The 25,689-nt window shown below is 36.1% G+C and overlaps 1 protein-coding gene across 1 annotated transcript in view; it reads left to right on the top strand.

The window, feature by feature from the left end:
* The window catches only part of LOC141540907 (uncharacterized), a 95,215-nt gene that overhangs the window by 33,164 nt on the left and 36,362 nt on the right, over positions 1–25,689 (top strand). The window contains exons 3-4 of the mRNA XM_074264887.1: positions 1,518–1,629; positions 23,303–23,372. The gene's annotated coding sequence lies outside the window, so the exon portion shown is untranslated. The remainder of the gene's footprint in view (positions 1–1,517; positions 1,630–23,302; positions 23,373–25,689) is intronic.

Genomic DNA, 25,689 nt, shown 5'->3' with positions numbered 1-25,689 from the left:
AGAAATATTTGGTTCCTTTTTTTTTTTGGGGGGGGGGCCAAGTAATTATCAGGAAAACAAACCGCTGAATGACAACATTGGCGCCTTTAAGTCATGCCAAAAGGTGCAGGAGTTCTGTATTTAGGCTGATTCCCAATCTGTGGCTATCAGCCTTTGAAAATTGCCCCAGCCCAGGTGTCTTATAAATATTAAATAGTTAATTAGTCAATCCTAGCCACAGGGTGGAAGAAAGCCCAGCAGGTATGATCACATTTTTAAAAAGTGAATAGCTAAAAGTGTCATAGATTCTGTCCTGCAAATACCTTAATAGTGTCCCCATCAAACATAACCAAAATAACAAAACAAAACAAAACAAAACAGGGAAAAAACCCAACAACTAAAATATTCCCTGCAGTTTTTGGAAATTCTCAAGAGGCCAGAGGGAAGATGCAGACATTTCCAGGCTCATTTCTTCATTTTAGTTCATTCTTGAGTTTGGTTAAATTAACTGTGGGAACAGATGCCTCTCTGTCACCTTCTATTTCAGTTCAATTCAGTTTAATAGAAGCAAATCAAGGGGCTGTGTACAAAGCATGGTCCTAGGTATTGGGGAGATACAAAATTTAGATAAGAGGTCTCCTCATGAAACTTGTGGTTTAAAAGGATATTGTAATAAAAATAGCCCACATTTTTTCTTTTTTGCAAGCTTTAAGGTCTACTAAGCACTTTGTGTATGTTATCTTGGCTGATCCTTACAACAATCCTGAAATTAAGTTCTATTATCATCTTCATCTTACAAATGAGGAAAATAAGACAAAGAGAATGTGAGTGACTTTCAGAGAGTTGCCCAGCTAGCTAAGTGTCTGAGACAAAATAGGAACTCAGATCCAACACTCTCCACACTGCCTCTCTTAGAGACCTGTATCAAACATAAAAATAACAGTAACATAAATAACATTGAAGAAGTGTATCAGTGCTGTGTAAGGGGTGAGACACAATCACTGTATGGCCTGTGTGGCTGGCTACGTCACTATCTTTCTGTACCTTAGGTTCTTTATCTTAAGAGGGAAAGGAAGAGGATGGATGGGTTTTTCTGTAGGAAGGCTAAAAAATAGTATGTAGTACTGTAGTATGGAGGCTATGGGAAATATTGTAGACATAAGTTGTGTGGGATAGTGTGGGTTATCAGGAGAGAATATTAAGTGCACAAGCAGTAAAACAGTATATGAAAAGCAGTTACACAAGATAAGGCAGGAAAGCAGAGTGGTAGCAGATGGTGTGGGCCTTTGAAGGTCAGCAGAGTGGTTTCAATTTTACTCAGTGGGCATCCAGAAAATCATAGAGGAGTGAAGATACCTAGATTTATGAATAAGGAAGAAATGAGTGGTAGTGTTCTTGGCCCAGAGTAGCAAGTAAACTTGGCTGTACCAGATAGGAGAGAGAAGGTTTAGAGATGGATGCTGATTCCTTAAGGTGGGGAAAGCAGATCAGTTGTCCCCAGAGAGAGTTGCAATGTAAGGAGATATCTTCCCTTCCAGGATTCCTACAGACCTACCGCCAAAGTTGGGTACAGTGGGAAGGTATTCTAAACTAGAGCTCAGAGATCCAGAATTCAGATTCTGACTACCAGGACAGCTGAGCAACCTCAGGGTAAGCCACTTAACTTCTTCTCAGTTTAATTTTTCTCTTCCTTAAAATGGGATAATACTTATATTACCCACTTGATTCCACTTTAACCATTATATAAATTTGAATTATTATGTTGACTCAGAATCTACATTTCTTTCTCTGACAGAAGAATGGTCCCATCAGCTTTTATTTTTTTCTTTTTCCTACATATCTAGGAAAAGAGATGGTACAGTTTAGGGCACTGTTTAGAACTAGTAATCAGTGAAGACTTTCTCCCAGAATTTTCTGTTATGAAAAGGCCCAAGGCAAAGGCTCCTTTTTCTACTAATGACTTGCAAAGAAGGAAAAGCAAACAATTTTCCTTTGGAGAGACTCTTCTCTACATTACAAAAAAAAGTAGTAGGAAGGTAGGCTGTGGAGAGAGACAGAGACAGAGATACTCACAGAATGAGAGATAGAGACATAGGGAGAGAGAGACAGATATATAAAGTGAGAAACAGAGAGACAGAGGCAGAAATACAAAGACCGTGAGAAAGAGACAGAGACACACACAGAGACAGAGATACAGAGGCAAAGATACAAAGACAGAGTCACACACACACACACACACACACACACACACACACACACACACACACACACACCGAGGCAAAGATACAAAGACAGAGAGAGAGAGAGAGACAGAGACACACACACACACACACAGACAGAGGCAGAGATACAAAGGCAGAGTGAGAGAGAGATACAAAGAAAGTGAGAGACAGAGAGACAGAGAGGGACAGAGACCAAGAAACAGAAAGAAATTGATGGACACGCAGAGAGAGCTTGAGTTTTTGCTGCAATATACCAGGCTATGAGAGTTTACCCTGGCAGAGAAGAGGAAACTTCCATCCGAGGGAATCCTCCACTTGAGTTTGCTCAGGATAGAGTCATAACTTAATAAAATTTCAAACTGGAATTAGCCTCATGGGTCTCTACTCCCTAATCAAAGGGTCATAAAATTTGAGCATTTAAAGGGTCCAGGGAGATAATGTCCAACAGAGGGGAGGGATAACTTGGCCAAGTTAAGAGCAGAATCAAATTTTGGAGCAGACTCTTCATGGCTTCCCGGAAACATAAATAGTTATCAGTATGTGGTTTAAGTCTGGGCCCTTCCTTAATGAGGTTAGCTGGAAGTGGCTCAAGGCTAACAGGACATATCCTGGGGGCTTGGAGATACAGACAAAAGGCAAGTCTCCAGACCCATTTATTCTTCCCAAAGATACAGGCCCTTTTTTGAATGTGGATTCCCGGAAGGTTTGTGGGGATTTCCAGGAATTACAGTATTAAGTAAATGGGTTGAAGTCAGCTGTCAGAGCAAAAGAAAGGGGATGTGGATTGGGAGCTCTTTTTATGAGGGGTTTAATTATTCCTTCTGGAAGTACCTAGTGCAGTCCCCTTTGTCATGCAAAGGAAAGGAATCTGGAGTTTCTCAAGTCCTCAGAAGTCTTAAAGCACAGAGGAGGTCAGAGGTCAAAGGAGAGCAAGGTTCATCAGGATGATCAGCTCAGGGAGGTCAAAGGCAGTAATGGAAGAAGCTAAGGCTGGGCTCCAACAGGCTTCTTTAGAGAAACGAAAGGGGGAGCGGAAATTTAGGTGCTTAGTTTATTGGAGGAAGTGGGGTTAAGTTGTTTCCCTGCCCAGTCTATCTACTTTCATGTTATTTTGTTCAAAAATCTTCTGCAGAGCACTGGGCCTGTACTAAGGAAGACCTTAGTTTAAATCTGTCCAGAGGTGCTTCCTAGCTACATCATCCTGGACAAAGTTGTTTTTTGTTTGTTTGTTTAAGCACTTGTAAAATAAATAATCCCAGGATTGTTGTGACTATTAAAGGAGATATTTGTAAAGTACTTGGTCATCCCCAGGATAATACGCCAGGACCAAATAGGATATATACCAGGAATGCAGGGTTGGTTCAATATTAGGAAAACTATGGGTATAATTGGCCATATTAACCAAATTAACAAAAATTATATGATCATCTCAATAGATGCAGAAAAAGCATTTGATAAAATCCAACATCCATTCCTATTTAAAAACACTTGAAAGTATAGGAATAAATGGAGTTTTTCTTAAAATGATCAGTAGTATCTATTTAAAACCATCATCAAGCATCATATATAATGGGGATAAACTGTAACCATTCCCAATAAGATAAGGGATGAAACAAGGTTGCCCACTATCACCATAACTATTCAATATTGTGTTAGAAATGTTAGTTTTGGCAATAGGAAAAGAAAAAGAGATTAAAGGAATTAGAATAGGTGCATTTTATTTTCTTTCTCATTTTTTTCCTTTTTGATATATTTTTTTGTTCAGCAAGATAATTTTTTTATTTTTTAAACAATAGAATGAACATGTTTTGAAGACAAACCCCTTAATCTGCTTTCTAAGGCAATATAAACATGATACAAATATATCCACAAAACTTTGGTACCCCTCCCCCATTATTCTATCTGTTTTCATTATTTATCTTTATATTGTAAAATGTTTGATCTTTTGTTTATCTGTAGTTTCATTTTACTGACACAGATTTCAATACCTGCACAGTTATTAGATTGGCCTTCATGATTTCCTTTTTTTTTTAAAGCTTTTTATTTTTAAAACATATGCATAGATAATTTTTTATTTTTTTATTATTATTATAGCTTTTTATTTATAAAACATATGCATGGATAATTCTTCAACATTGACCCTTACAAAACCTTCTGTTCCAACTTTTCCCCTACCCTTGCCTCCACCCTCTCCCCCAGATGGCAGGTAGTCCCATGCATGTTTTATGTTTTATTTCTTTTTTTAAAAATTTTAATAGTTTTTATTTACCAGATATATGCATAGGTAATTTTACAACATTGACAATTGCCAAACCTTTTGTTCTAATTTATCCCCTCCTTCCTCCCCCCCCCAGATGGCAGGTTGACCAATACATGTTAAATATGTTAGAGTATAAATTAAATACTATATATGTATTCATGTCCAAACAGTTATTTTGCTGTACAAACAGAATCGGACTTTGAAATAGTGTACAATTAGCCTGTGAAGGAAATCCAAAATGCAGCGGACAAAATTAGAGGGACTGGGAATTCTATGTAGTGGTTCATAATCATCTCCTAGAGTTCTTTTGCTGGGTGTAGCTGGTTCAGTTCATTACTGCTCTATTGGAACTGATTTGGTTCATCTCATTGCTGAAGATGGCCACATCCATCAGAATTGATCATCATATAGTATTGTTGAAGTATACAATGATCTCCTGGTCCTCTCATTTCATTCAGCATCAGTTCATGTAAGTCTCTCCAGGCATTTCTGAAATCATCCTGCTGATCATTTCTTATAGAACAATAATGTTCCATAACATTCATATACCATAATATATTCAGCCATTCTCCAACTGACAGGGTTCTACTCAGTTTCCAGTTTCTTGCCACTATAAAAAGGGGTGCCACAAACATTTTTTCAGCAAGATAATTGTGTAAATATGTATGACTATATTAGATTTAACATATATTTTTACCAAGTTTAGCATATATTGTATTACTTGCCTAATAGGGGAGGGAGTGGGGGAAAGGAGGAGAAATTGGAACACAAGGTTTTTCAAGGGTCAATGTTGAAAAATAATCCTTGTATATAATTTGAAAATAAAAATCTTCAATTAAAAAAAAAGAAAAGAAAATTTGAGGATACTTGATGTCTAGTTAAGGAGAAGCCAGCCAGCAAATCTGGTCAAATGATTAGACACATTGCAATACTAATTCTTTGTAGAGATATAATGAGGGCAGGGCAATGAGGGCTTTGTCTAAGGGTAATTTAAAAAAAAAAAAAGTAAAATACTTGGCAGAGTACCTGGCACATAGGAGGTGCTACCTAAATGCTTGTTCCCTTCCTCTGTTTTAATTTCTACTGTATCAAGTCACTATAGGACAGTGAAAAGTCCTTTCTACACTTGAATTTATAAGACCTGGGCTTCTGAGGGACTTTGGCACTTACCAGCTGTATGACTTTGGATGAATAACAACCTCTCTGAGCCTCAGTTTCTTTAAGTCAAGGGGATAAGGTTAGATGATTTTCACCTTTTCTTCTTACTCTTAATCTGTCACCTAAATTAAAATACTGGTTTTCTCCATGATTAAGGATCTCTCTCCCTCCTGGTTCTCCTCCTCCTCTACTTCTTCTGTCACTTTTGCTGGATCCTCCTCCAGGTCATCCCTAACAGTAGCCACATCCCTCAGGGCCTTGTCTTAGGCTCTCCCTCTCTGTGTCCTGCTTCATTTGATGATTGACTGAGACCTCATTTCTACACTGATAGTTCCCAAACATACTTATCCAGCCTTAACCTCTTTTCTGACTTCCAGTTTTGTATCTCCAATTGCCTATTGGACATCTCAAATTGAATATTACATTGATATCTTAACATGTCCAAATTAGACTTATTCTCTCCCTCCCCAATCCTTCCCTTCTAACTCCCCTGTTACCGTTGAGGATACTATTTTTCTCCTAGTCTCCCAACCTAAGTTTTATTCTTAATCCCTCACCCTCCATCCAATCTGTTGCCAAGACTTGCTGATTTTTACCTTCATCTCATATCTCACATACTCCCCTTTTTTCCCTTTCACATTGCCACCAGCCAGGTACAGGCCTGTATTCCTTCCTCACTTCAAGCCTGGACTACTAAAATAGTCTGCTGGTTGGTTTCTCTGCCACGTTATTCCCTATTTTAGTCCATCCTTAACTCAGCTGTCAAAAGTGATCTTCCTAAAGCACAGGTATGCCTGTGTCAAATTCCTACTCAATAAGCTTCATTGGTTTCTATTACCTTCAGGATCAAATATAAAATCCTCCTGACTACCTGTTAATTATAGTGTCTGCCCTCTATAGATTATTTCCAATTTATTCTAAATGCATCTTGTTTATACATAGTTGTTGATATATATTGTCCTTGAGACAATTTGTCTGAATTCCTTGAGAGCAAGGGTTATCTTTTTCTTTTCTTTGTATCCCCCGTGCTGAGCATAGTGCCTGGTGCATAGTAGGTGTTTAATAAATGTTTATTTAATAAATGCTTTTTGTTCTTCCTTCTATCCTGGCTATCTACCAACTTTTACTAAGTTTTCTCCATATACTTAGAATTTGTTGGCTATTCATCAGCACCTCAAAAATCTTCCTTTCTGAGAATGTTAAACCTTGACGAAGAAAGCTTTGCAAAGTGTTTGTAATTACCACCTTAGTCAAGAACATTTATTTGGAACAAATGTAATTAAACTAAAAGCAGTTTTCAAATGAAAATTTTTTTTTCAATTATCAAGCATTTTTGTACTATTTCCTACCCTGAAAAAGAAGAAAACCAAAATCTTTGTAATAAATATAAATGTATGTAGATAATATATGTAAGTATATACATGCACATACAAATTCCAAGATTGACCATGTCCAAAAAATATGTGTCATTTTCTATACATTTTGTCCTATCTATACATTGTATTTAGTCCTATCTATACATTCTATACTTGTAATACCTACCATCAGGAAGTAGGTAACATTCTTCATGGTCTTCTGGAATCATGGTTTATTGTTACATAGATCAGAGTTCCTAAAAATTTCAAAGTTATTTTTTTTACAATGTTGTTATTCTATACATTGTTCTTTTAGTTTTGTGCACTTTATACTCTTCATCAGTTCATACCAGCCTACCCCAGTTTCTCTCACTGAATATACAAAGACAAAATGAAAAATAGTACAAAACCTCAAGGAGTTTACTTTCTATGGAGTAGGGATTTGAGAGCGCAAAACAAAGGAGCCCTTCATGCAAAATAGCTTCATTATCTTTCATACTTACTCAGATTCTGTTGGGTAAAACCATTTGAGAGAACATTATGGAACTATGCCCAAAGGGTTACAAAACTGTGCATACCCTTTGATCTAGCAGTGCCACTACTGGGTCTGTATCCCAAGGAAATCTTAAAGAAGGCATAAGGAAGGGAATAAGTGCAAAAATGTTTGTAGCAGCTCTTTTTGTGGTAGCAAAAAAAAACTGAAAAATGAGTAAATGCCCATCAGTTGGGAAATGGCTGAACAAGATGTAGGATATGAAAATAATGGAATTTTTAAAATAAAAAATGATGAACAACAAGCTGGTTTTAGAAAGGCCTGGAAAGATTTACATGAACTGATATTAAATGAAACAAGCAGAACCAGGAATACATTGTACACATAACAGAAAGAATGTGTGATGATCAACTATAAGCTATTTGGTTCAGTGATCCAAGGCAATCCCAATAGACTTTGGAAAATGTCATTTACATTCAGAGAAAGAACTATGGAAACTGAATGTAAATCAACACATGCTATGTTCATTTCTTTATTGTTACTTTTTTTCTCTCCCTTGACTTTTCCCTTTTGTTCTGATTTTTCTCTCCCAGCATGATTCCCAACGTGATACACAAACAATGTGTATTAAAAATAAATAAATTTAGTTTAAAAAAAAAGAAATCTCTTTGGTAATTTCATTTCCCCTTCAATTTTTAGTTTATAGCCCTAAATTTCCTCTCTATATATTCTGTTTTCACAAAAGCCTTTATTGAACAGCTAATATTTACAGTCATTTTTAGTTTATCTGGATCTCTAGTCATATGTCTATTTTGGTGGCTAAAATCATCACTAGCTTCTGTTCCTCTCCTAGTTCCCAATCTAAATCTTAGCCCCCTGTCATTAGTATCCCTATGTCCAGCCCTCCATTCTCATACTAGACTCAGGTCTTTTCCTCATTTTCTCCTCATTCCCTCATTCTCTGGTACCATATCTGGGTTTCAGACATTCTAAGAAGTAGCTCTTTGTGCTGAAGGATCATCTATGTATGGACCTGTTACACCACACACACACACACACACACACACACACACATACACACACACATACACACACAGGAATCAGAAATATAGACCTTGTTCCTGTTTTGAGACAAACCTAGGATCCAAATCTCATCTGTATCTGAAAGATTAATCTGAGTTATAGGAAGGCAGGCAGAGAAAGTGCCACTAGTTATTTGAAGACCTCTTCTTTACCTTTCCAAATGTTTGTATAAAAGAATCTTCAGACAGTGTCTGAACTGAGATGGGAAGGGCTCTGCAATCTCATGGGGTGGGCTATAGTTTGATGTTCTCATCAATCTAGGAAAAAAACAATGGACAAAATCCCCCTGTCTCCTCCCTCTGTAGTAAACAGGCTTCCAGTTTTTGTATTTCTTTCCCCAATGCAGTCTGATGTTTTTCTCAAGGAGGAGGAACCTTTTTGGACCTCAGACATGCTATCCTGCTCTAAGCCCTGCCCCCTTTCCGCTGTTCTCTGTTGTGATTCATGTCTCCTGTGGGGACAGATGAAAAAAAGATGCAGGAGAGCTGTATTTCTAGTTTCTGCACACTTCAGGACTGGTCTAGAAACTTTTAAGGTTTCTTCTCCTACCTCCATAATTCTTCTTGTGATGATAATGGAACACCATGCCCAATTCTGAGTATTTGCATGCATGCTTGCACACATACATACACACACAAACTTTTTTTTATTGAAGCTTTTTATTTTTAAAACATAATGCAAGGATAATTTTTCACCATTGACCCTTGCAAAACCTTGTGTTCCAATTTTCCCCTCCTTCCCTCTCCCCCTCACCTAGATAATCCAATATATGTTAAACATGGTAAAAATATATGTAAATCCAATATAGACATATATATTTCCACATTTATCATGCTGCACAAGAAAAATTAGATCAAAAAGGGGAAAACAGAAAGAAAACAAAGTGTAAGCAAACAACATAAGAAGTGAAAATGCTATGTTCCCATAGTCCACTCTCTGGGTGTAGAAGGCTCTTTATCACAAGATCACTGGAATTGGCCTGAATCACCTCATTGTTGAGAAGAGCCACATCCCTTAGAATGGATCATTGCATAATCTTGCTATTGCCAAAACATACAGTCTTGTAGACATGTATACACCTCTGTCTGTTGAAGTCTCACCCCTTCTTTTAATCTCTATTTGATTTCCACTCCCCACCCCCCCTCAAGGTCCAAGAAATCTCTTATGTTCTCCCTCCACCTTGTTCTTTGTTTTTCCTCAGTTTTAGTATTAGCTCCAAAGATCTGTGCCATATCTGGCACATTTGTTCTCTTAGCACCTCACACAGTGCCTTACACACGATATATAATTATTTACTGTTATCTATTCTAATAGAGGTAGGGCACTCCTGACCTCTGGAAAATCCACCTAAATTTTTTTGGCCCGCCATATTAGAAAAGCACGAATTATTTCTTTTATGGGGTGTTAGGATTACTAAGTGAGAACTTGGGTTGTCTGGATAGTGACAAGGTGAGAATTCAGGTTGGACAATTACAAGGTGAGAACTCAGGTTGACTTGATGGAAGGAGCAGGCTCATTGGCTGAGGTGGTTCTTCCCAGAAGCCCTTGCATTATCCCACGCCCATTCTCTGGGAGAATAAAAGAGAGAACAGTGGGCCTGGAAAGTGAGTCTGCCTGGAGAAGGATAAGAGCTGGAGGAGATTCAGAGCCAGGATTCAAGAAGAAGACTCTGAATTGCATCAGGCTTGACAGGGCTCTCTGCAGGAAGGGAAGTCACTTCTCTGGACAAGAGTTAACAGCAACTGCCTGGAGACAACGGTTCGTTACAGGAAGAAGAATCTGTCAGAGAGATTTGAGTAGACACAGCAGATCTCTTCCCAGAGAGCGATCCAGCAGCTTCTGGAGACGATAGCTTGCTACAATTGGCGTCCACACGTGGGGCAAGGACATTTGCTTATCCTGACAAGAAGAGCTAGACCAGACCTTCGCATTTTGGCACCCAAACAGGGACAGACACAGTCCTGATTCCAGTGGAAAAGCCTCCCATCCAGATCTCAGTCTCTCTAACCCAGAACCGTGAGTAACGAGGAAACTTTGTTAAAGATTAAGTGAGCGTGCTAATAGATAAATAAGGAACTTGTTAAGGGCTAAACCAGCAATCTCTTATAGTGAAATGGGGCAAACACCTTCTGTTCAAGGAAAATGTTTAGAGAGCATCATCAAGGTTATGAAAAGCCAAGGCTTGATTATAATTTTAGAGGAGATTACTGAACTTTTAAGAACTGTGAAGGTCATATGTCCTTCTTTTTCTCTGGAAGAAGAATTGGATCCAGATGAATGGGAATTAGTAGGAAAGCAATTAGGTGAACACTACAATTCCAGGCCAAACTCAATTTCCAAAGATACAATTCATATATACAATGTAATCCAATTGGCTTTAAACAATGTTATTCTAAAGGAAGAGATGAAGGAGCAAAATGGGGAAGTGTCAACTAAACTAGGTGAAAAGGATGAATCAGATAACAATGAAGTTAAGTACAATTCTGAGCAACAGCAACAGGAACACCTCCCATCTCCTCCCTCAATTAACCCTTCAGGGGTGGAGCAAGAGGGAGGAGAGGAAGAGGCAGAAACACAAACAGAATTGTCTGTGAAGCAGTCTAAGCCTATGACAAGATTAGAAAAAGCATTGGTTAAAGCTAAGAGAGAAGGACAGGATATAAGTGATTTTATACATGCATATCCTGTGATTGAAAATACTGACTCTGTAGGTAAAAAAAGGAGAAGATATGCACCTTTAGATTTGAATAAAATTAAGGATTTGAAAAAAGGTTGTACCCTTTATGGGGCTACATCAGCTTATGTCAAAATGTTACTAGATGGTTTGTCTTATGAAGTCCTAACCCCGAATGATTGGAAATCCATAGCAAGGACATGTCTGGAACCTGGAGAAAATTTATTATGGCTTGCGGAATTTCATGAATTATGTAAAATTCAAGTCAGATGCAATTTGGAAATAGGAGTTAACACACAATTCACTTTTGAGCACTTAGCTGGTGAAGGTCAATATGGAGAGAATTCGGAACAGATTAATTATACCATGACAATATATGAACAAATTGCTAAGGCTGCAATAAAAGCTTGGGGTGTCCTTCCTGGACAGAAAGATCGTGGAGAGGCTTTCACTAAAATACAGCAAGGTCCCAATGAACCTTTTGCAGATTTTGTGGGATGTTTGCAAACTGCTGTCAAAAGAACTATTGGAGAAAATTCAGCTACAGAAATAATGACCAGACATCTAGCTAAGGAAAATGCCAATGAGATTTGCAAAAGAATTATATGGGGATTAGACAAAGATGCTCCTTTAGAGGAGATCATAAGACGCTGTGCTACAGTGGGAACAAATGCTTTTTACACCCGGACAATGATGAATGTGGAAAGACAGGGTCCCTCCTGGCAAGGGACTTCTAGAGAAACTCGGCTATGTTTTCAGTGTGGAAAAATTGGACATCTAAGAGCTCAGTGTAGGTATGGAGATACAATGAGAAGACAGGGTGAGAGAAGACCTAAAACCCCATGTCCAAAATGCAACAGAGGACTCCATTGGGCATCAGAGTGTAGAATAATTCAGGGAAATGGGATGAGGGGCCCAGGTCCAGGGCCCCAGGCAAAAAAGACTTGGGGCATGATGGCAGCTGATGTTATACCCAAAGAACCTTTAGAAGGCCAGGACTCTGATTTAATCAACCAGAAGAAAAGCAATCACATGGCAGAAAGGGATTACCCAATCAGTCAGCCAAAAAGCAATCAGATTGCAAAAATGGATTACACTTGGGGAGAATACAGACCTTTTAAACCAACAGGGCTGTGTCCAGTGCAAACAACTCCAATGTAATTGCCAGATGATGAGAAGAGATTTAGAAAGTGGTAAATAGAAGGTAATTAGATAGGTTAACTGCCTGGGGGAGAGGGTTTGCTTGTATTTCTTCAGCAGGAGAAGGAATCAGATGGGTGCCAACGAGTCGTATTCGCCTTGTCCATCAGAGAGAGACAGAAAAAGAGAAAGACCTCAAAATAAAGGAGAAGATCTAAGAAACATCTTACACCGAAAGAGCATGGCTAATAATCATTGGACTTCCTCACACAAGATGAGACTAATGGACAATGGACTTATGGACATTTATAAATTTTCAATTTATGATTATGTTATATACTTCTAGCATGTGTTACGTTACTATGTTACTATGTGCTTATGTAATTTATGTAATTATCTGTAATACTTCCCATATTGATGGATTTATGTTTCAAGGTCATTTATGTAATTATCTGTAATACTTCCCATATTGATGGATTTGTTTCAAGGTCATGACTGTCCTATGTTCTAAATCAAAAGAAAGGGGGAGATGTTAGGATTACTAAGTGAGAACTTGGGTTGTCTGGATAGTGACAAGGTGAGAATTCAGGTTGGACAATTACAAGGTGAGAACTCAGGTTGACTTGATGGAAGGAGCAGGCTCATTGGCTGAGGTGGTTCTTCCCAGAAGCCCTTGCATTATCCCACGCCCATTCTCTGGGAGAATAAAAGAGAGAACAGTGGGCCTGGAAAGTGAGTCTGCCTGGAGAAGGATAAGAGCTGGAGGAGATTCAGAGCCAGGATTCAAGAAGAAGACTCTGAATTGCATCAGGCTTGACAGGGCTCTCTGCAGGAAGGGAAGTCACTTCTTTGGACAAGAGTTAACAGCAACTGCCTGGAGACAACGGTTCGTTACAGGAAGAAGAATCTGTCAGAGAGATTTGAGTAGACACAGCAGATCTCTTCCCAGAGAGCGATCCAGCAGCTTCTGGAGACGATAGCTTGCTACAATGGGGTATTTACAATACCCTATTATTTTAAGATGTGGGTTAAGTATTTGGTCACAGGTTATGTGTCATCCACTAGCCTTTACATGTTGTCCATGGCTTCTGCAAAACTCCCTAAAAATTTTCCATTTAACTTCTTATGCCAATGAGTGGTAGGTATGTTGAAAGCTTGATGGGCAAAGTCACAATGTGGAAGGGATAACTACTGTTTGTTGAAATGAACATAGCATTCCATGATTGCTAATTTTTACTTAGGATCCTCCTTCCTGCACTTGGAGAAGGGAGGAGGTTGAGTATTATCTAGAATCTCAATCAACCAATAAAAATTGACTGCCTGAATTGAACCTAGCAATAGGGCTTGAACTAAACCTTTATGTCATTGAGAAAGGAAATTCAGTAGTTGTCTGTACTATAGGGACAATGTGGGTTTGCAAATTGCTACTCCAGCCTTTCCTGACCTTCTTGCACATAGAATGCACCAAACTAGATTGTCAGCCAATGCTTCCATTCCCTTTGGGCTATAACTATGTACAGTAGCCACAGGATTTCTGTAAACACTTAGATAGAGACAAGTATTTTCTCCTTAATTCAATCTTTTAAAAATTTTTTTAAAGCAAATAATGTCTATTTGTCCTTGTTCATTGCTATAATATAGAACAATATGTCTGGTAGCCCTAAATAGGAACAGTTTGAAAGGTAACATGTGGTAGGAAGAAAAATGCATCTGCCTTCAAAGGATGGGGGTTCAAACCCTGGCTTTGCTTCAAGCCATCTCTGAGATTCTGGGCAAGCAACATCCTCTTTGGGCCTCAGTTTCTTCAGTGAGAGGGGTAGCCTTTAAAGCAATCTTTAAAATTGTATTCTATTCTAAATCAGATGATTTATGAATGTAACAAGGAGACTTGATAGCAAAAGCCTGGTCCTTAGGAGCATGTATTGAAATGCTGAAGGTCCCGAGATAGCAATTTAAGGGATTTGCCCAGGGTCACACGTCCCTGTGAAGGATCTGATTCTGGATTTGGATTCTGGTCTTCCTGACTGCAGGTCCAGGGCTCTATGTATTGTGCCACATATAACAAGAACTGTGAATTTACTGTCTCAGAATAAGGACAACTATATCTCTTAGGATTTATGGGGATACCATAGGAGAATTGGAGGTTTGTTTCTTTTCTGGTATGTTTCTCTCCTCTCTGTTGCATAACTTTCAGTTAAAAGTCCTTCAGTTCTATTTAAACCATTATATGTGTATACACCTACACATCATTCTAATTACTTCTGTCTTCAGGCTCATACAAATTTATACAAATCTTCCCTTTTCTGAAATTGTCCCTTTTGTAATTTCTTTATGTACCATAATTTGTTCAGTCATTTAGATGCTCACTAATGGGTATCTTTTTGTTTCCAATTCTTTGCTACAACAAAAAGAGCTGCTGAAGATACTTTTTCATTTTATAATGCTTTAAAATTAAAAAAATTAATATTTGTATGAGATTTTTTCTTTTTTCTTCGATCTATTTGAGTCATTAGATCAAAGAATATGCACAATTTTGTGACCTTTTGGTTACAGTTTAAAATTATTTTTTTGACTGGACAAATTCACAATTCCACAAACAACGCACTACTTATTCCTGTTTTCCTGAAGCTCCTCAAAACACTTGTTTTCCTTTAAAAAATTTTTTTCCAATATGATGGTTATAAGGTTAAAGATTAAAGGTTATAAGGTCAAAGATTAATCTTAATTTCATTTCTCATGCTATTAGTGATTTGGATAACTATAACTGTTAATAGCTTTTGATAATTTCACATAGTTATTCCTTTGATTTCTTTGATCCTTTATCTTTTAGGGGCTGATTCTGCTATATGTTTGAACCAGTTCCTTATATATCTTTGATATGTAATATTAATGATACAGACTTACTACAAATATTTTTTCCCTAAGGTAACTATTTCCTTTCTAATTATAGCTACAAATTTTGTGCAAAATGTTTTTTAGTTTCATGTAGTTGAAAATACCCATTTTGTTTTGTGATCCTCTATATCCCTTGTGTGGCCATAAACTCTTCACCTTTCCAGATACCTTATAACAGATAGTTCCTTCATTGCTTCTCTAATTTGTTTATGATATTATCTTTTACATCTAGGTCACATATCCACGTGGAGGTTATTGTAGAATATTCTGTGAGACTTTATTCCTAATTTATAGCAAACTGCTTTCCAGATTTCTCAGAAGTTTTTGTCAAATATCAATGGGTTTTGTTATTTTAGTCACCCATTATTTTTTACTCACTTTGAATGAATGATAGAAAAGTTTTCTTTCAATTTAAAGTTTTATAAAACAGCACAAAATTTTTTTAAAAGAAAATACCTAGTGTCCTTATTTTTAATGAGAGCTAATATTCATTCCATTTGTTATCTTAGACAGTTGAATATGTGAAGTTCTTACTAGAGGGGAAGCACTATCCACCTGGGCAAAGATGATGTCTACTGACCTTCCAATCCACATGATGCTTGTTTGAAAACTGAAAGCCCTTCAGAGTCCTACAGATGGTTTTCTGTGCTGGTTCTTTCACTGTCTTGTGTGTATATTGTGTTTGTGTGTGTGTTTATTTTTCAAAATACTTGTAAAGATAGTTTTCATTCCTGCAAAACTTTGTGTTTCAAATTTTTTCCCTCCCTTTCCCTACCCTCTTCCCTAGCCAGAAAGTAATCCAATATATTTTAAACATGTACAATTCTTCTATACATATTTCCACATTTTTTCATGCTGTTCAAGAAAAAATCAGATTAAAAAGGAAAAAATAGAAAATAAAAGCAAGCAAAAAACAACAAAAAGTGAAAATACTATGTTGTATCCAAATTCAGCTCCCACAGTCCTCTCTCGAGTGCAGATGTCTCTCTCCATCACAAGCCTATTGTAACTAGCCTGAATCACATCGTTACTGGAAAGCCAAGTCTATCACAGTTGATCATCACATAATTTTGTTGTTACTATATATAATGTTTTCTTGGTTCTACTCAACTTCACTTAATATCAGTTCATATAAGTCCTCCAGGCTGTTCTGAAATCTTCCTGCTGATCATATCACTTTTTCCCCTTTTCATATATTTTTGGAAGCTTTTTATTTTCAAAACATATGTATGGATACTTTTTCAACATTGACTCTTGCAAAACCTTGTGTTCTAATATTCCCCTCCTTCCCCCTACTCCCTCCCCTAGATGGCAAGTAGTCCAATACATGTTAAATATGTTAAAGTTCATGTTAAATACAATATATGTATACATATTTATACACTTATCTTGATGCACAAGAAAAATCTGATCACAAAGGAAGAAAAATGAGAAAGAAAATAAAATTCAAACAAACAACATCAAAAAGAGTGAGAATGTAATGTTATGATCCAGTCTCAGTTCCCATAGTTCTCTCTCTGGGTGCAGATGGCTCTCTTCATCACAAGATCATTGAAACTGGTCTCAATCATTTCATTATTGAAGAGAGCCACATTCATCAGAATTGATCATTGTATAATCTTGTTGTTGCTATGTACAATGATCTCATGATCCAGATCATTTCACTCAGCATCAATTCATATAAGTCTTTCCAGGCCTCTCTGGAATTATTCTGCTGATCATTTCTTACAGAACAATAATATTCTATAACATTCATATACCATGACTTATTCAGCCATTCTCTAACTGATGGGCATCCACTCAATTTCCAGTTTCTTGTCTCTACAAAAAGGGTTGCTACAGACATTTTTGCAGATATGGGTCCTTTTCCTTTTTTTTTATGATCTCTTTGGGATACAGAACTAGTAGTGAGACTGCTGGATCAAAGGGTATGCAGAGTGTTATGACCCTTTGGGCATAGTTCTATATTGCTCTCCAGATTGGAGCAGTTCACAGCTCTACCAACAATGTATTAGTGTCCCAGTTTTCCCACATACCCTCAATATTTATCATTATCTTTTCTTGTCATCTTAGCCAATCTGAGAGATGGATAGTGGTACCTAGAGGTATCTTAATTTGCATTTCTCAATTAGCACAAATTTCAAACTTTTATTAAGGGGGGGAATGTGTTGTTTGCAGTTTGTTTTTACCATAACCAAAAATATTGCTGCAGTATATATGATACATTTCTTTCTTTGATATGTCTTCAGTAGAGGCCAGTACAGGATTGCTATCAAAAGCTATGAATGGTACAGTCACATTTTTCAAATTATTTTCAAAAATGGTTGGATCACACACTTAACACCATATACCAAGATAAGATCAAAATGGGTCCATGACCTAGGCATAAAGAATGAGATCATAAATAGATTAGAGGAACAGAGAATAGTCTACCTCTCAGACCTGTGGAGGAGGAAGGAATTTATGACCAGAGGAGAACTAGAGATCATTATTGATCACAAAATAGGAGATTTTGATTACATCAAACTAAAAATTTTCTGTACAAACAGTACTAATGCAAACAAGATTAGAAGGGAAGTAACAAATTGGGAAAATATTTTTAAAAGTAAAGGTTCTGACAAAGGTCTCATTTCCAAAATATATAGACAACTGACCCTAATTTATAAGAAACCAAACCATTCTCCAATTGATAAATGCTCAAAGGATATGAACAGACAATTCTCAGATGATGAAATTGAAACTATATCCACTCATATGAAAGAGTGTTCCAAATCACTACTGATCAGAGAAATGCAAATTCTTAGATACCACTACACACCTGTCAGATTGGCTAAGATGACAGGAACAAATAATGATGAATGTTGGAGGGGATGTGGGGAAATTGGGACACTAATACATTGCTGGTGGAGTTGTGAAAGAATCCAGCCATTCTGGAGAGCAATTTGGAACTATGCCCAAAAAGTTGTCAAACTGTGCATACCCTTTGACCCAGCAGCGCTACTACTGGGACTATATCCCAAAGAAATACTAAAGAGCGGAAAGGGACCTGTATGTGCCAAAATATTTGTGGCAGCTCTTTTTGTAGTAGCTAGAAACTGGAAGATGAATGGATGTCCATCAATTGGAGAATGGTTGGGTAAATTATGGTATATGAAGGTTATGGAATATTATTGCTCTCCAAGAAATGACCAGCAGAACGAATACAGAGAGGCTTGGAGAGACTTAAATCAACTGATGCTGAGTGAAATGAACAGAACTAGAAGATCATTATACACTTCAACAATGATACTGTACGAGGATGTATGCTGATGGAAGTGAATATCTTCAACATAAAGAAGATCCAACTCACTTCCAGTTGATCAATGATGGACAGAAATAACTACACCCAGAGAAGGAACACTGGGAAGTGAATGTAAATTGTTAGCACTACTGTCTATCTACCCAGGTTACTTACACCTTCAGAATCTAATACTTAATGTGCAACAAGAAAATGGTATTTACACACATATATTGTATCTAGGTTATATTGTAACACATGTAAAATGTATGGGATTGCCTGTCATCGGGGGAGGGAGTGGAGGGAAGGGGGGATAATTTGGAAAAATGAATACAAGGGATAATATTATTAAAAAAATTACTCATGCATATATACTGTGGGAAAAAATTCTAAATTAAAAAAATGGTTGGATCAATCAATTTCTTGATTTATCAGTGGTACTATTGTTTTTCCACAACCCCTCTGACATTAGCTATTTATGTCTTAGTATCTTTGTCTTTATTTTTATTAGTATTTTAATTTTTTCCAGTTGCTTGTAAAACAATTGTTAACATTCATTTTTTTAAACAATTTTGAGTTTTATATTCCCTTTCTTCCTACCAAATAGTTCTTAGTCCAGTAGTTGCAGTCTTTTCATTTACTTCTGTATGTTGCATACCTAATCTATTCTATTGACTGACTTTACTAATTTTTGACCATTATCAAATAATGTTGATGATTACTGTTTTGTAGTATATTTTGATATCTGAAACTGGCAGCACCCTACCTTCCCACTTTTCCCTCCATTATTTTCCTTGAAATTTTTGATCTTTTGTTTCTTTAGAATAGTTAAGTGGTTCAATAGATGAGGAACTGGAAAGACTGGAGTTCAAATCTGGCCTCAGACACTTAGAAGCTGTGTGATCTTGGGCAAGTCAATTAACCCTGTTTGCCTCATTTCCTTAACTGTAAAAATGGGGATAATAATAGTATTTACCTTCTAGGATTGTTGTGAGGATCAAATGAGATAATTATAATGCTCTTAGCACTGTTTCTCATGATAGTCACTTAGTAAATAGTTTTTTCTTTTCTTCCCACATGAATTTAGTTATGATTTTTTCTAATTTCATAAAGAAATATTTTGGTAAATTGATATGGCTTATAATAAAAAATTTAATTTAGAGTAGGATTGCCATTTTTATTACTTTGGCACTTCCAAAACAGGAACAAATATGATCTTTCCAAAAATGCTTTATAGTTCATGGAATCATAGATCATAGATTGAGAGCTGGAAAAAATTTAGAAGTCTGTTCATCCACTTCATATTATAGATGAGGAAACAGCTCGGAGAGATGGTTGTATTCTTATCATTGTTGTCTTTATCTTTGAAAGTGGGTTCCAAATATTTTATACATTTTTTAGTTATTCTGAACAAAATTCTCTTCCCACCTTTCTTTCTGCTGGATTTTAGTGAAAGACTCATGATTTAGACTGATGATTTGTGTGGGTTTCTTTTATATCCTGATTCTTCCTTGAATTTATTATTTTGATGAATTTTAATTAACTACCTAAGGTTATCTAAATAATAATAATATCCCTTAAGATTTATATAATGCTTACTATATGCTAGGCACTATGTTAAATATTTTATAAATATTATCTCATTTGACCCTCAACCAGCCCTGGGAGATAAGTGTGCTATTAGAGATGAGGAAATTGAGGCAAAAATAGTTCAAATATCTTACCTCCAGGATTACCCAACTTGTAATTATCTGAAATCATATTTGAACTCAAGTTTTCCTGACTCTAGGCTTAATATTCTATCCATTCTGCTACTAGGTGCCTCAATGACCATTATAACATCTATACAAAATAATAATTTTATTGCTCCAATTTTATTTGCCTTATCTTGTTGATATAGATAGCATTTCTAGCACTATATCAAGTAATCATGTCTCTAATGGATATTTTTGTCTTGACCCCTATCTTATTGGAAAGGCCTCTATTTTAATTCTATTATATATATATATATAATGTTAGTTCTTAGTTTAAGATAAGGGGCTATTAATCTAGAGAACATGAACTTTTGTGTGCATGTTATTTTTTAATATTTGATAACCACATTTAAATGGAACCAGTTTCCTTTGTAATATGATTTATTTTATATTATGCATTTTTAAAAAATGTGCTGGGAAGACTTCCTTAGATGGCCAAAGGGGTTTATGACACAAAAGGGTTAAGAACCCTTATTTATATAGACCTTTCACTCCCTCTCACTCTTCATATCCAATCTGTTGTCAAGTATTGTAGATTTCACCACTGTAATATCCCTCCAGCATACCACCTCCTCTCTCTGAGGGGGCCAGCACTCTAGTGCAAACCTTTATCATCTTATGCCTTGATTACATGCTGGTAGGTCTGCCTGCCTTAAGTCTCCCCACTCTAGGACATTCTCCAGTCAGTAAATAAAGTGATTTTCCCAAAGTTAAGGTCCAGTCATGTCTCACTCACACACACACACACACACACACACACACACACACACACACACGACTTCTTACTCTTTTTCTCTGTCTCCTATTTATCCTGTGTATAGATTTCTTTGTATGTATTTGTTTGCATGGTGTCTCCTCCTTTAGATAGTAATCCTTGAGGGCAGGGACTGTCTTTTGCCCCTTTTTGTATTCCCAGTACTTAATATAGTGATTGGCACATAGTGTGCACTTAATAAATGCAATATTTTTAGCATGTTGCAGTAATCCATTTGCTAATATTTTATTTAAAATATTTGTTTTGCTGTGCATACCCTTTGATCCAGCAATGCTATTACTGTGTCTTTATACCAAGGAAATCATAAAGGAAGAAAAAGGAACCACATGTGCAAAAATGTTTGTAGCAGTTCTTTTTGTGGTGGCAAAGAATTGGAAAATGAGTTCCTTAATTGGGGAATAGCTGAATATGGTATATGAAAATAATATTATTTTTCTGTTTAAAATGATGGACAAGCTGATTTTAGAAAGACCTGGAAAGATTTACATGAACTGATGCTGAATGAAACAAGTAGAACAGGAATACTTTGTACACAATAATAGCAAAACATGAAAGTCTTGTTTCTTCTCAGCAGTTCAATGATCCAAAGCAATTCCAATAAACTTTGGATAGAAAACACTACCTTCAGAGAGAGAATGATGGCAACTAAATATAAATCAATACATGCTATGTTCATTTTTCTTTTTCTTCCTTTCATGGTTTTTCCCTTTTCTGATTTTTCTCTTTCAACATGATTAATAAAGAAATGTGTATTAAAGATAATAAAATGTTTGTTTTGATACTCATTGGATATTGGTCTATAATTTGATTTTATTTCTGGTTTAGTTTAATCAAGTTCATTTTTGTGCTATAAAAGGAATTTGGCAAGCTCTCTTGTTTTTCTATTTTTTGTAAATGTTTATAGAATGTAAATTTTTTTCAAGTCTGAGAAAATTCACTTATTAATCCATCTCATTCCAGATTTTTTATTCTTTTCCTTTGGGAGCTCATTTAAGGAGCTTATACAATTTATTTCCCTCAGACTGGATTATTTAAATTCCTTATTATGAGTATTTTATATATGTATAGCTTTTCATTCATTTAATTAATATCATCAGTTTTACTGGTATATATTTGGAAAAATAAATTTTAATAATTTCCTTTATTTCTTCCTCATTAGTTATGAATTTTCCTTTTTGATAGTGGCAATTTGGTTCTGTCTCTCTTTTAAAAAATCAACGTATCCTAGATTTACCTACTTTATTTTTAAATTTTGTTTCCATAAAAACAGCTCCCATTTTTGTAAATCCCATAACAGCTTTTTTTTTTCCCTTTTAATTCTTTTCATTGATTCTTTGATCTTTATAATTTGTTTGGGTCTTTAGTTGTTGTGGTTTTTAAAAAAAAACCTTGTTACTTTTCTAATTTTTTTAGTTGCAAGCCCAATTCTTCAATATATTCTTTTTTGTTGATGAAAATAAATTTTAACTCTACAGACTGCTTTAGCTACAATCTAAAAGTTTTGGTATATTCTCTCATCATTGCCTTTTTTTTAATTAAATAATTATTGTTCCTATAATTTGTTCTTTGAACTACCAGCTCTTTGGATTTTAGTTTTTTCTTCAATTAACTTTTAATCCTTTTTCAAAAGGTCCTTTAATAAATATATTTTGTTAATAGTTTTTTTGCATTGTGGTCAATAAAAGATGTTTTAACATTTCTGCTTTTTTTAAATATTTGTATGAAGTTTTATATTTATGAAATTTTATAATGCCTTTGTGCTGCAAAAGTGCAACTAAAAAGCTAATTGTCTATGATATTTCTACATATAATTATCTTGTTTATCTTTTTTTAATGAAGTTTGTTTTGATTGTTGCTATGTCTGCTATCATGGTTGCTATTCTTGTGGTAGAGGTTTTGGTTTACCAGAAGCATAATAGTTTTTTTGAGAGATAAACAATTAGAATTCTTTGTCCTGGACCTCAGCATTCCTTCCTGTCAAATGGAAATTCAGTAAACTTAAGCTGAGCTTTTGATTGTTTCCTTTATGATCACAGAACAAACTAATCATTCAGACCTGGAGAATCCAGACTATTGTTCTGAAACTAGACTTGCCCATCTAAAATCTTGGTAGATTGAGGGCAAAGGTCCAAAACATTGAATAGGATTGCTATTTGCAGAGTCTGTCTAGTGAGTAACTCTTATTTCAAGTTCCTTCTAATTTGCTTTGGACTAATGTCCTGTTCCTCTCCTTCCAGGTAGCTCTGAGAACCCTGCAACTACTTTGTTCAAGTATCTCAAACCTCTCCCTGTGGTTTAATTTGCCTGGTGAGTTCTAAGGTTTTAATTTTTTTTCAGGTCTCCAAATATGCTAAATATGAAAATTTTATATAGAGACATTTAATTTTTTAATATAAATTTTTGCAATCCTTTTCATGGGATCAGTTTTGTCATCTTACTCAAATGTGAATAGCATGATACAAACATTATTATAGAGTATTTAAAAGGTTATATAAAGAAATTGCATCTTCAAATGATTAATTAGTGACAATTTTACTGAAGTGTCTGCCTCACAGGGTTATTTTGGGGTTCAGAAAAGGCAATGTGTACATAAAATGCTATGACAATTTTAGCTCTTATCATTAAAAATTCTGACAGAGGTTATTGTTTCCCCCCATATTAAAGGCACTAAAATGTGACTTTTTTTTCTTCTGAGAGTTTAGTAGGAAGCTGGAGTCATCTTCTCAATTCATTGCATTGAGCATTCCATGAGTGGCTTTATTAGTCTTTCACTGTACTACTTATTGCTGAAATACAAAGTTACACAAGTTAAGATTTATCTTCAAGGAGCTTATGATCTTATATATAGACTCCTAATCCAACCCATACACCAAAGGAATCCTCTGTAATCCTCACCCAACAAATGAGAGAGAGTGAATTGTATATTTATGATCCTGTAATTATAATGTTTATATCATTTTTCAACATCATTATTAAACTATCTACATGTCTTTGTAGAAACAAAATACTATTGAAAAATTTTTTTAAATAGAGTAGAAATTTTTCCAAGTATAACCTATAGACTCCCTTTCATGGGTCCATGAACTATTTTCACAATAATATTAAGACATTTGCCTAATAAAATGCCTATGTAGGTGACCCCATATGTTTGTACATATATACACATATATGAATTCAGATTTTCTTCATATACTTGAATCAAAACAATACTTGTCAATAGATTGCATTCAAATAGATTACGTGAAAGCTGTGGAAGCCTGTTGCTACAAAGAATGTTGAGCTATAATGCCATCTGAGATGGTAAATGGTGCTTCATAGTATTCTATGGCTTGAAGAGTTGTGAAATATAGACCCAAGGCAATAGTGATTGATAAGGCTTGAATCATTTGTTTGCTGTTCCCTTCTATATGACTGTGGTGGGTATGGAGATGCCTGAAGTGAGTAGGATGGCTGTGTTTAGCAATGGTATTTCTAAGGTGTTAAGTGGGTGAATTCCTAGAAGCAGATATGAAAATCTGTCTTCTATTAAGTCAAGACATTAGAAATTTGCAAAATATTTAAATCACAGCTATTCCTCTAAATTTTTCTAATATCTTTTCTCTGCTGATTATTTCATATTTAGTATGCATACACTTTTTTGTATACATATTTGTTTTCATATGGTCTCCCTTATCAGATTGTGGGCTCCTTGAGAGAAGGAATTTCTCTTTTTATAGTCCTAGTGCTTAGCCCAGCATCTGACACAATGCTTACTGACAGACTGACATTTTCCAGTTGCCATAGCTGCAATCCCTGTCCTCCCCTCTAGAAGTAGTTGTTTGTTTTTTCCTTTACTTGGATCTGAAGAGCCTAGGCAGAAGCATAACTGGGAATTTAGGCCCAGCAACAACAACAACAACAAGAAATGTCACACTAGTGTGTCACCAGCATGAAGCTCTCATGTCCTCTTGGCTTCAGTATTTTTTCTTGAACTTGGTTGTTCTGGAAGGACAACAAACTTTTTCCATCCTCCCTGGGGAGACTATTACTGGAATACATCCCATTGCCCATCCTCCCTGGGGAGACTATTACTGGAATACATCCCATTGCCCATCCTCCCTGGGGAGACTATTACTGGAATACATCCCATTGTCCATCCTCCCTGGGGAGACTATTCCTGGAAATACATCCCATCGCTCTGGGTGTTGATTAGAGTAGGTGCCACTACAAAGTATCCCCTTCAACACCTCTAGGGAAATACTTTTTTACTTCTTTTGCAATACAAAGCCCGAGTCTCCAATGAACATTAGTCCTTTCTCTTTTGGTTCTAGTAAGATGAAACTCTGGGTTTTCTATAGCTGGAAAACAACAAGGAGGGCTGGAGTAGGGTTACTATTTAGGCTATTAATTACGGGTTCTTTGTTTACCCTGAGTTGCCTAGAATGTGGCTTTGAACCACCACTGCCCCTCATCCTTCTGGGAGCCACCAAGGCAGAGTAGAGTTTATGCCTCTGATCAAAGTCTTATGTCAAGAATTTGTCCTGAAATTGTTAACTGAATATAAGGGGAAAAAATACTGAGGAGTGATAAGCCCCTCTATTTCTTGGCCTAGTTTAAACCCTAACTGAACAATGTCCTCAGGACG

This window comes from Sminthopsis crassicaudata, chromosome 4 (genome assembly GCF_048593235.1).
Source record: "Sminthopsis crassicaudata isolate SCR6 chromosome 4, ASM4859323v1, whole genome shotgun sequence".
In the NCBI taxonomy this organism is placed as follows: domain Eukaryota; kingdom Metazoa; phylum Chordata; class Mammalia; order Dasyuromorphia; family Dasyuridae; genus Sminthopsis; species Sminthopsis crassicaudata.
This window is presented reverse-complemented; position numbering and strand designations above follow the sequence as displayed.